The sequence below is a fragment of the Eschrichtius robustus genome, chromosome 9 (genome assembly GCF_028021215.1).
Source record: "Eschrichtius robustus isolate mEscRob2 chromosome 9, mEscRob2.pri, whole genome shotgun sequence".
Lineage (NCBI taxonomy): Eukaryota > Metazoa > Chordata > Mammalia > Artiodactyla > Eschrichtiidae > Eschrichtius > Eschrichtius robustus.
Genome location: NC_090832.1, coordinates 113,795,851 through 113,808,080, shown reverse-complemented (window position 1 = coordinate 113,808,080; position 12,230 = coordinate 113,795,851). Strand labels below are relative to the sequence as shown.

The 12,230-nt window shown below is 36.8% G+C and overlaps 1 protein-coding gene across 1 annotated transcript in view; it reads right to left on the bottom strand.

The window, feature by feature from the left end:
- ADGRB3 (adhesion G protein-coupled receptor B3) overlaps positions 1-12,230 on the bottom strand; it is a 784,426-nt gene that overhangs the window by 151,405 nt on the left and 620,791 nt on the right. The gene's annotated exons all lie outside the window — the stretch shown is intronic.

The window sequence follows — 12,230 nt, the reverse complement described above, 5'->3', positions numbered from 1 at the left end:
TCCGACTCTCATTGCCTTTGCCTGGCATCCAGGGGAGGGGTGGGTTTCAGACACCAGCTTCCCACTCCACACTTCACTCAGCCCAAGTGCCTCTGAAGCCCTTGACGTTTCTTCCCCTCACCCACCTCTCTGCCCCAGGGTGGAAGCATTAAGCTAACCCCGAGTCTGCCAGAACATTTAGAAGAATAACCCCACCTCAAAGTCCGGTAGGAAGGGGGAAAGAGGGCCTGCTTCAATCTTCCCTTTGGTGTAGCCATTCAAAATTCTAAAGCATATGGTTTCTTTCCCACCCCAGCAGAACAATAAAAATGGTATCAACCTACGCCTTCTTGGTGGGGGGTGAAGATGGGGGAGAATCCTTCCACCCCCGGTTGAACTACTCTACAGGAAGAGGAAGAAAAAAAAAAAAAGCTACAGAGTTCAACCAATCAACTTTATTATCATTACACGTGTTATATACTGAATGCACCAATTGTCACCTCCCCTCCCCCAGGCACGGAACTCTCCAAGTAGCAAACCTCTGTGTATGTGTGTGCTTAAATTTCAAACCAAGTTACTATCTATGTTAAAAATGATTCTAAAACTCCAGAAGGATAACACATGGCTTGATGTTAATTTTGATATGGTACTTTTTATTTCATCTACTCCATATCTCTGAATGCCTAAAGCTATTGGGTTAAGTATGAATGCAGTCTATTTCTGAGCTATTTCAATGACAGAGGTTTCACTGTGACAGCTGGACTTCCAAGTTGAGCTGTAGAATATAATTCACATTATCCCTTTTTGGGATTTAGATGCAATATCTTTTTAATATTCATTAATTTGATTTAAATATTGACTTGATATCACTAATATGCATGACTCAAAATACTCTTAATTACAACTTCTTTTAAAAAGGAATAGACTATATTTGGGGAGAGGTACAAAAACTTTATACCTAAGTTCACCCAAATACTTCTAAGTATTAGCCAATTAAAAATTTGGTAGGTCTCTTTTCTTTCTCATGATGTCATACAACCATGCAACATTTTATATATATATATATATATATATATTTCAGTTATCTCTAAACCAACTGTAACAGCATTAAATTCCAATTCTACTTAACCAGAGCAGCACTTCAATTTATTTCATTGGCTGACTGTCTCTTATTGTCTTGTGACAAACAGTTAAGGCCAAATAAAAAGCATTTATCTCAGCTGATTAAAGTTTAAAGAAGAAAGATACATTTAAGAGAATCTGACATGTTTTAAAACACAACATTGCATTATTAATCCTGTATGGCATCTTTACTTTAATGCAGTATTTGTGCTTTCAAGATGGAGTCCAATACCTACACTTTTCACATTATGTGGCTATGACCAATAAACCAATTCAAAGTCTTACCAGGAAAAAACTTTACTGCAAATAAGACCTCATGAGACAAAGTGATATATTTATACCTAGGTAATGAAAGTTTGTTTACTCAAGAAAATGTTAGTATTACTAACCTTTGGCTGTCAGATGTAAAGTCTATGTTCAATATAATGTTGCTAGACTCTGAAGATCATGTAAATTTTATATGACATCTTCAGAAAAGTAGGTCAATTTACTCTGCTCTGTACAATGATGGCAGTACTGACCTGGCCCAGCCCCAGGCAAAACTGGGAAGTAAGTGACACTGGTCTCCATGTTTCAATCTTTCATTTCCCCCCAAGCATGAAATGTTTCTAATCTCACTGGGCCCCTTTTGATGGGTACCTTCCTGAGGCTACATAACTTTTCTCCTTACCTTTCTTAGGAATTATTATCCCTTTGTTGACTTTATCTGATGAAACTAATGGAAAATATTATGAGTGACTGAGTACAGCTTGATGTGCTCTCCCCAGTTTAATACAAGTTATAAAACACAAAATAATGCATCTGGTAGCAGAACACCAGAATATGATCAGATGAGTAGGAGTGAAAATTTTGAAAGGTGAGGAGGTAACTACCAACTTCTATATTTGGTTGCTTGCAAGAGCTGAGTAATAAGTGTGATGCCATCTGAAGCTAAATTTTAAATTGTTTCATAAAACCTCTTGATATTTTAAAACCAGATAAAACTCTTATAAATTAGTTTTTAAAATCACTAGCATACATGTCACTACTATTACAAAAACTATAGTATGTGTCACCTGTATTTTCACACATTCCATAGCTATTCTTACTGTACAAAATTCTTCGAAAGCACGGTACATGTGTCTGATTGATTTCAGGGAGACCTTGTAAAGCAAACTGATGTGTGGTAGAGCTAATGTGGAGCAAAACAGCTTCCCCAGTCTGCACAGAACAAGGTTTTAAAGCACGTGGACTATTCCACCAGTCACATTATTCTTCTAATGTCATAGATTTGCATGCCACGATTAATGGTATATCTGTGAATTATTCTTAGTTATTAAGTCTAGCTTGTCATCAATGGGGCAAGCAAATACAATGAAATATGTATGAACATTAAAGATATAATAAGAATAACAGACTGAGGATGTCAGAAGCAAACACAAAATGATGATACACACGTTTTACTGAAAAATCACATATTCCTTTTTCATAGTGTCTTTTCTGGGCATTAAATTTTTTTTTCAAATAGTTTTCAAAAATAACTAGGCCTGCAGAAATTTCATATAACCAGCACATTCTTTGTTGGTTACACCTACATTCACCCATGTTAGCTGTTAGCTGTCATCTGTACCTCTTCTCTTTCTTCCTATTATTAGGCTGACTAAAAGAAGAAAAGAGTCTGCCTGTCCCAAGTATTTGAAAGTACATACCCACAAGGACAGAATTCTGTGAAAATATATAACACAAAATTTATTATTTCTCACCTTAATACTTATTTGAGGCCTTTCCCCAATTTCCTAAGACTCTACATGATTCCTCTTTGGATCTGAGTTCATTGTTGGGGTCTGGATTTCATGGGAGAGTTAAATAATATAGCATGTGACTACATTCTCTAGCATTTAAGATTAAAGAAAAAGATTATCCATTCATTCCAATGAAAAGTTGTTTAGGAAAAAACTGATAGCAAAAACTTAGAGTGACACATTTCAAAACTGTTTCAAGAAATCAAACTTTTACCTTTTGAAATACCCAAACAACTAAATATTCCACATAAATCCGTCTTTTATAAAACCATCTATTTTGCTTCATAATACATCAGTGTGTAAAGTATTTATCATGAATAAGTTATAAACTTTAGCAGGTTTATTATCTCAGGGTCTATTTTTAATTTAATTTTTATTTCATTTTAAAGTATAGTTGATTTTCTTTTTTTTTTCTTTTTATTTATTTTTTAAAATTTTTTTAACTTAAAAAAATTTTTAACATCTTTATTGGAGTATAATTGCTTTATAATGGTGTCTTAGTTTCTGCTTTATAACAAAGTGAATCAGCTATACATATACATATATCCCCTTATATCCTCCCTCTTGCGTCTCACTCCCACCCTCCCTATCTCTCCCCTCTAGGTGGTCACAAAGCACGGAGCTGATCTCCCTGTGCTATGCGGCTGCTTCCCACTAGCTATCTATTTTACATGTGGTAGTGTATATATGTCCATGCCACTCTCTCGCTTTGTCCCAGCTTACACTTCCCCCTTCCCGTGTCCTCAAGTCCATTCTCTACGTCTGCCTCTTTATTCTTGTCCTGCCCCTAGGTTCCTCAGAACCATTTTTTTTAGATTCCATATATATGTGTTAGCATACGGTATTTGTTTTTCTCTTTCTGACTTACTTCATTCTGTATGACAGACTCTAGGTCCATCCACCTCACTACAAATAACTCAATTTCGTTTCTTTTTATGGCTGAGTAATATTCCATTGTATATATGTGCCACATCTTCTTTATCCATTCCTCTGTTGCTGGACACTTAGGTTGCTTCCATGTTCGGGCGATTGTAAATACAGCTGCAATGAACATTGTGGTACATGACTCTTTCTGAAATATGGTTTTCTCAGGGTATATGCCCAGTAGTGGTATTGCTGGGTCATATGGTAGTTCTATTTTTAGTTTTTTAGGGAACCTCAATACTGTTCTCCATAGTGGCTGTATCAATTTACATTCCCACTAACAGTGCAAGAGGGTTCCCTTTTCTCCACACCCTATCCAGCATTTATTTTTTGTAGATTTTTTGATGATGGCCATTCTGACTGGTGTGAGGTGATACCTCATTGTAGTTTTGATTTGTATTTCTCTACTGATTAGTGATGTTGAGCATTCTTTCATGTGTTTGTTGGCAATCTGTATGTCTTCTTTGGAGAAATGTCTATTTAGATCTTCTGTGCATTTTTGGATTGGGTTGTTTGTTTTTTTTGATATTGAGGTGCATGAGCTGCTTGTATATTTTGGAGATTAATCCCTTGTCAGTTGCTTCATTTGCAAATATTTTCTCCCATTCTGAGGGTTGTCTTTTCATCTTGTTTATGGTCTCCTTTGCTGTGCAAAAGCTTTTAAGTTTCATTAGGTCCCATTTGTTTATTTTTGTTTTTATTTCCATTTCTCTAGGAGGTGGGTCAAAAAGGATCTTGCTGTGATTTATGTCATAGAGTGTTCTGCCTATGTTTTCTTCTAAGAGTTTTATAATGTCTGGCCTTACATTTAGGTCTTAATCCATTTTGAGTTTGTTTTTGTGTATGGTGTCAGGGAGTGTTTTAATTTCATTCCTTTACATATAGCTGTCCAGTTTTCCCAGCACTACTTATTGAAGAGGCTGTCTTTTGTCCATTGTATATTCTTGCCTCCTTTATCAAAAATAAGGTGGCCATATGTGTGTGGCTTTATCTCTGGGCTTTCTATCCTGTTCCATTGATCTATATTTCTGTTTTTGTGCCAGTACCATACTGCCTTGATTACTGTACCTTTGTAGTATAGTCTGATGTCTGGGAGCCTAATTCCTCCAGATCTGTTTTTCTTTCTCAAGATTGCTTTGGCTATTCGGGGTCTTTTGTGTTCAAATACAAATTGTGAAATTTTTTGTTCTAGTACTGTGAAAAATGCCATTAGTAGTTTGATAGGGATTGCACTGAATCTGTAGATTGCTTTGGGTAGTATAGTCATTTTCACGATGTTGATTCTTCCAATCCAAGAACATGGTATATCTTTCCATCTGTTTGTATCATCTTTAGTTTCTTTCATCCGTGTCTTATAGTTTTCTGCATACAGGTCTTTTGCCTCCTTAGGTAGGTTATTCCTAGGTATTGTATTCTTTTTGTTGTAATGGTTAATGGGAGTGTTTCCTTAATTTCTCTTTCAGATTTTTCATCATTAGTATAGAGGAATGCAAGAGAGTTCTGTGCATTAATTTTGTATCCTGCTACTTTACCAAATTCCTTGATTAGCTCTAGTAGTTTCCTGGTAGCATCTTTAGGATTCTCTGTGTATAGTATTATGTCATTTGCAAACAGCGACAGCTTTACTTCTTCTTTTCCGATTTGGATTCCTTTTATTTCTTTTTCTTCTCTGATTGCTGTGGCTAAAACTTCCAAAACTATGTTGAATAATAGTGGTAATAGTGGACAACCTTGTCTTCTTCCTGATCTTAGAGGAAATGGTTTCAGTTTTGCAACATTGAGGACAATGCTGGCTGTGGGTTTGCATATATGGCCTTTATTATGTTGAGGTAGGTTCCATCTATGCCTACTTTCTGGAGGACTTTTATCATAAATGGGTGTTGAATTTTGTCAAAAGCTTTTTCTGCATCTATTGAGATGATCATATGGTTTTTCTCCTTCAATTTGTTAATATGGTTTATCACACTGATTGATTTGCATATATTGAAGAATCCTTGCATTCCTGGGATAAACCCCACTTGATCATGGTGTATGATCCTTTTAATGTGCTGTTGGATTCTGTTTGCTAGTATTTTGTTGAAGATTTTTGCATGTGTGTTCATCAGTGATATTGGCCTGTAGTTTTCGTTCTTTGTGACATCTTTGTCTGGTTTTGGTATCAGGGTGATGGTGGTCTCATAGAATGAGTTTGGGAGTGTTCCTCCCTCTGTTATATTTTGGAAGAGTTTGAGAAGGATAGGGGTTAGCTGTTCTCTAAATGTTTGATAGAATTTGCCTGTGAAGCCATCTGGTCCTGGGCTTCTGTTTGTTGGAAGATGTTTAATGACAGTCTCAATTTCAGTGCTTGTGACTGGTCTGTTTATATTTTCTATTTCTTCCTTGTTCAGTCACGGAAAGTTGTGCTTTTTAAGAATCTGTCCATTTCTTCCAGGTTGTCCATTTTATTGGCATATCATTGCTTGTAGTCATCTCTCATAATCCTTTGTATTTCTGCAGTGTCAGTTGTTACTTCTCCTTTTCATTTCTAATTCTATTGATTTGAGTCTTCTCCCTTTATTTTCTTGATGAGTCTGGCTAATGGTTTATCAATTTTGTTTATCTTCTCAAAGAACCAGCTTTTAGTTTTATTGATCTATGCTATTGTTTCCTTCATTTCTTTTTCATTTATTTCTGATCTGATCTTTATGATTTCTTTCCTTCTGCTAACTTTGGGTTTTTTTTTTGTTCTTCTTTCTCTAATTGCTTTATGTGTAAGGTTAGGTTGTTTATTTGAGATGTTTCTTGTTTCTTGAGGTCAGATTGTATTGCTATAAACTTCCCTCTTAGAACTGCTTTCGCTGCACCCCATAGGTTTTGGGTCATTGTGTTTTCATTCTCATTTGTCTCTAGGCATTTTTGGATTTCCTCTTTGATTTCTTCAGTGATCTCTTGGTTATTTAGTAGTGTATTTTTTAGCCTCCATGTGTTTGTATTTTTTACACATTTTTCCCTGCAGTTGATATCTAGTCTCATAGCATTGTGGTTGGAAATGATACTTGATATGATTTAAATTTTCTTAATCTTACGAAGGCTTGATTTGTGACCCAAGATATAATCTATCCTGGAGAATGTTCCATGAGCACTTGAGAAGAAAGTGTACTGTGTTGTTTTTGGATGGAATGTCCTATAAATATCAATTAAGTCCATCTTGTTTAATGTATCATTTAAAGCTTGTGTTTCTTTATTTATTTTCATTTTGGATGATCTGTCCATTGGTGAAAGTAGGGTGTTAAAGTCCCCTACTATGATTGTGTTACTGTCGATTTCCCCTTTTATGGCTGTTAGCATTTGCCTTATGTATTGAGGTGCTCCTATGTTGGGTGCATAAATACTTACAATTGTTATATCTTCTTCTTGGATTGATCCCTTGATCGTTATGTAGTGTCCTTCTTTGTCTCTTATAATAGTCTTTATTTTAAATTCTGTTTTGTCTGATATGAGAATTGCTACTCCAGCTTTCTTTTGATTTCCATTTGCATGGAATATCTTTTTCCATCCCCTCACTTTCAGTCTGTATGTGTCCCTAGGTCTGAAGTGGGTCTCTTGTAGACAGCATATATACGGGTCTTGTTTTTGTATCCATTCAGGCAGTCTTTGTCTTTTGGTTGGAGCATTTAATCCATTTACATTTAGGGTAGTTATCAATATGTATGTTCCTATTACCATTTTCTTAATTGTTTTCGCTTGTTATTGTAGATCTCTTCCTTCTCTTGTGTTTCCTGCCTAGAGAAGTTCATTTAGCATTTGTTGTAAAGCCGGATTGGTGGTGCTGAATTCTCTTAGCTTTTACTTGTCTGTAAAGGTTTTAATTTCTCTGTCAAATCTGAATGAGATCCTTGCTGGGTAGAGTAATATTGTTTGTAGGTTTTTCCCTTTCATCACTTTAAATATGTCCTGCCTCTCCCGTCTGGCTTGCAGAGTTTCTGCTGAAAGATCAGCTGTTAACCTTATGGGGCTTCCCTTGTATGTTATTTGTTGCTTTTCCCTTGCTGCTTTTAATATTTTTTCTTTGTATTTAACTTTGATAGTTTGATTAATATTTCTCTTGGCATGTTTCTCCTTGGATTTATCCTGTATGGGACTCTCTGCGCTTCCTGGACTTGATTGACTATTTCCTTTTCCATATTAGGGAAGTTTTCAACTATAATCTCTTCAAATATTTTCTCAGTCCCTTTCTTTTTCTCTTCTTCTTCTGGACCCCTATAATTCAAATGTTGTTGTGTTTAATGTTGTCCCAGAGGTCTCTGAGACTGTCCTCAATTCTTTTTATTCTTTTTTCTTTATTCTGCTCTGCAGTAGTTATTTCCACTATTTTATCTTCCAGGTCACTCATCTGTTCTTCTGTCTCAGTCATTCTGCTATTGATTCCTTCTAGAGAATTTTAAATTTAATATATTGTGTTGTTCATCTTTGTTTGTTTCCTCTTTAGTTCTTCTAGGTCCTTGTTAAACGTTTCTTGTATTTTCTCCATTCTATTTCCAAGATTTTGGATCACCTTTACTGCCATTATTCTGAATTCTTTTTCAGGTAGACTGCCTATTTCCTCTTCGTTTGTTTGTTCTGGTGTGTTTTTACCTTGCTCCTTCATCTGCTCTGTGTTTCTCTGTCTTCTCATTTTGCTTAACTTACTGTGTTTGGGGTCTCCTTTTTGCAGCCTGCAGGTTTGTAGTTCCCATTGTTTTTGGTGTCTGCCCCCAGTGGCTAAGGTTGGTTCAGTGGGTTGTGTAGGCTTCCTGGTGGAGGGGACTTGTGCCTGTGTTCTGGTGGATGAGGCTGGATCTTGTGTTCCTGGTGGGCAGGACCGCGTCTGGTGGTGTGTTTTGGGGTGTCTGTGAACTTACTATGATTTTAGGCAGCCTCTCTCCTAATTATGGGGTTGTGTTCCTGTCTTGCTAGTTGTTTGGCATAAGGTATCCAGCACTGTAGCTTGCTGGTTGTTGAGTGAAGCTGGGTCTTGGTGTTGAGATGGAGATCTCTGGGAGAGCTTTCACCCTTTGATATTACGTGGAGCTGGGAGGTCTCTGGTGGACCAGTGTCCTGAACTCAGCTCTCCCACCTCAGAGGCACAAGCCTGACACCCAGCCAGAGCACGAGGACCCTGTCAGCCACATGGCCAGGTACGTGGGGGAGTTTCTTGCCTTTTGGGAAGTCTGAGGCCTTCTGCCAGCGTTCAGTAGGTGTTCTGTAGGAGTTGTTCCAGATGTAGTTGTATTTCTGATGTATTTGTGGGGAAGAAGGTGATCTCCATGTCTTACTCCTCCACCATCTTGAAGGTCTCTCCTATCTCAGGGTTTTAATGGTCAATTTATTCAAAACCAAAATAGCTACAACAGAAATTCTTTAAAAAATTACACACAGCTTCTGAGTACACTGCTCTTGCAACGTATGTGCACTGAAAGAAAGTAATTATTTCCCAATCATAACAGTCATTAACTTCTAAGAATTAGGTGAATCTATATCACTTTTAATGTATATGTCATACAAAAATGAATAATGCGTATTGTTTCTTTGTATAAATTATTCTCATAATACAGAAAATTTTGGAGTACAGATAAAAAATGTTCTCAATTTTGAGTAAAAAGTAGTCTTTAAGGGTAATTTCTACTTTCCAGGACATTGGAAATACTGAGAACTTTGTTATCTCTGGCAACCATTACTATGTTAAAATACAGTGAAACATGAAATTAGGAAGTTTTGCTAAAAGTAACCTTAGTGATCACCTAGCCCGTTGGTTTTCAACACTTGCTGTATATTAAAGTCACCTGGAGACCTTTAAAACTTAAATCCTGAGGTGGGGTCTGGGCATTATTACTTTTCTAATATTCCCCAGATGATTCTAGTGTGCAGCCAAGGCTGAGAACGACTGATCTATCCCAACTACCTAGTTTTACAGAGGAGGAAAGTGAAGTGCAGGGAATTCAGGAAGCTTATTTTAAGGCACAGAGTGAGACATGAAGTTGGGTTTCTCATTTCCAGATTAGAGATTCTTTTTAATACTTTTAGTTGTAGTCCGTTTTAAAGCAGAATGTAATGAACTGTCCTATAAAAAGATCTGAATATCATGCCTATTTACACTTGCAAACAATGTGGCCCTCATGTAATGGTTTTAGCAAAGTACGAGTTATCAGTGGATGAAGTTAGCTAAGGACAGATTGTCATGCTCTGGTGTTCATCCTGTTTTTTAAGTGATATATCCTATGACATGTAAAAAAAAAACATTGATTTATACCAATTTTTCATGACATAAAGCATCTCTTATCTCTAGTGAGATCATTTATAGTTTGAGGTGATATAAAAGTTGAAATTACAAATTCTGAAAACATGATATTGAGTAAAAGTTATACGCTCTTTTTTCCTTCTAAAAATATCCTCTATTTAGATACAATAGAGGATTTTTATATCAATTATCATAATGTCTGCATATAGTATTATACACTAGTATACACAAACACATATATAATTTTTTTTAATTTAAAAAGAATAATACCAACATAAAGCATTTATAGTTCATTCACTGTGGTGAAATTTAGAAGTGAGTACTTTGCTACCAGCAGGAAGAACACTTATCATCCACTAGGCTGAACCTGGAATTAATAGTGACCCCTCCAGACCATAATTAACACCAGATTTCCAATTCTTTGCCTAGAAATGAACTAGTTCTAGGAACATGCTACACTTAGATCTTTCCAACACTCCTCTGTGCCTATTCATGTTTTGTGTCCAACACTAGAATATTAGTTGATAAATTCACCTCACTTTCTTTATTTATAAAATTAACACTCTCCATGCCACCCTAGAATATTAGTGCTTTTGACAATTGTATCTTGTTCAGATTTGAATCTCTGACATACCGCTTTTCACTTAGTAGGGACTTAAATGTTTGTTCAGTTAATTTAATAATTATTTACATTTCAAGGGATGGCTTCTAATGCTGTTGGAGCCAGACAGATTGTCTTAGATCCAATTCATTTGCTGTCCGTCAGCATATAGCAGAAATGCAATCTGAAGAGTATCAATGAATCTTAATAGGCTTATCTATTTGCTTTTGGTCTTCAAACATCATTTGATGATGAACTCTGAAAGACTCAGCATCCTGCAGTGATTATGTTCACTCCAGCAGTGAGGCCTGAGTCTTTACTAAGCAGTCAATAAGTATTTAGTGAGTGCTTTTCAAATGCCAAAGTAGAAGACACATACAAAAAGAAAACTAACAGTTTCTTTCTTAGAAAAGTTGACAATCTGGTTGGAAGACTATATAATCCAAGAATGTTTTCTATCTTATTAGTTTTACAAATTATTCCAGAAAATGCTGTTGATACGGCCCTTCTATTTTAAGCCACTATCATCTCCCCTCTAGATAAATATCATCACTGGGCTCCTTGTTCCTTCCTTGCTATCTATCCTCAAGTTCAATTTCAACACAGAAGCCAGAGATCCTGCTGACACATATGTGAACTCACGTCACTCTGTTCAAAACTCTATCCATGGTTCTTCCCATCTCACTTGGAGTAAATGACAAAGCAGTTAAAATAACCTACAAGGACCTCTACCAGCTGGTCTATCATTATCTCTTTTTTAAAACATTAATTAATTTATTTATTTATTTTTGGCTGCATTGGGTCTTCATTGCTGTGCACAGGCTTTCTCTAGTTGCAGCTAGCGGGGACTACTCTTTGTCATGGTGTGCAGGCTTCTCATTGCAATGGCTTCTCTTGTTGCAGAGCACGGGCTCTAGGCATGAAGGCTTCAGTAGTTGTGGCTTGAGGGCTCTAGAGCGCAGGCTCAGTAGTTGTGGTGCATGGGCTTACTTGCTCCATGGCATGTGGGAACTTCCCGGCCCAGGGCTCGAACCCGTGTCCCTTGCATTGGCAGGCACTAACCACTGCACCACAAGGAAAGCCCCTGTTATTACGTCTTTACCTTCCTCTCCTAACACAATGCCTTTGCCCATCGTTTCCAACCACACTGAGCTCTTTGTTTTCTCAGCTTGGCATTTTGCGCTGGCAATTATCATGGCCAAGAATGTATTCCTCAAAGATAGTAACGTTGCTATTCCCTCAAATCACGTAGGTCTCTGCCCTTATGTCATTCTCCCAGAGATGTCACTGACTATCCAACTTAAAGTAGTAACTCCGCATCTGTAGTTAGTTAAAATGGGCTCAAATTCTAATAATTCTTCTCATCAACAGGTGGAGTTTCCTTCCTCTTCCTTTGAATCTTGATAAGCCTGTGACTTGATCTGGTCAGAAAAATGCAGTAAAAATGATGTGTGACTTTGCCTGGAGGCCTCAAAAGGTCTTACAGTTTCCAGTCTCATCATCCTGAAATTCTGCTTTCATGTGAGGACAAGAAACCAGCACCAACTACCAGCCATGTGAGTGAGGC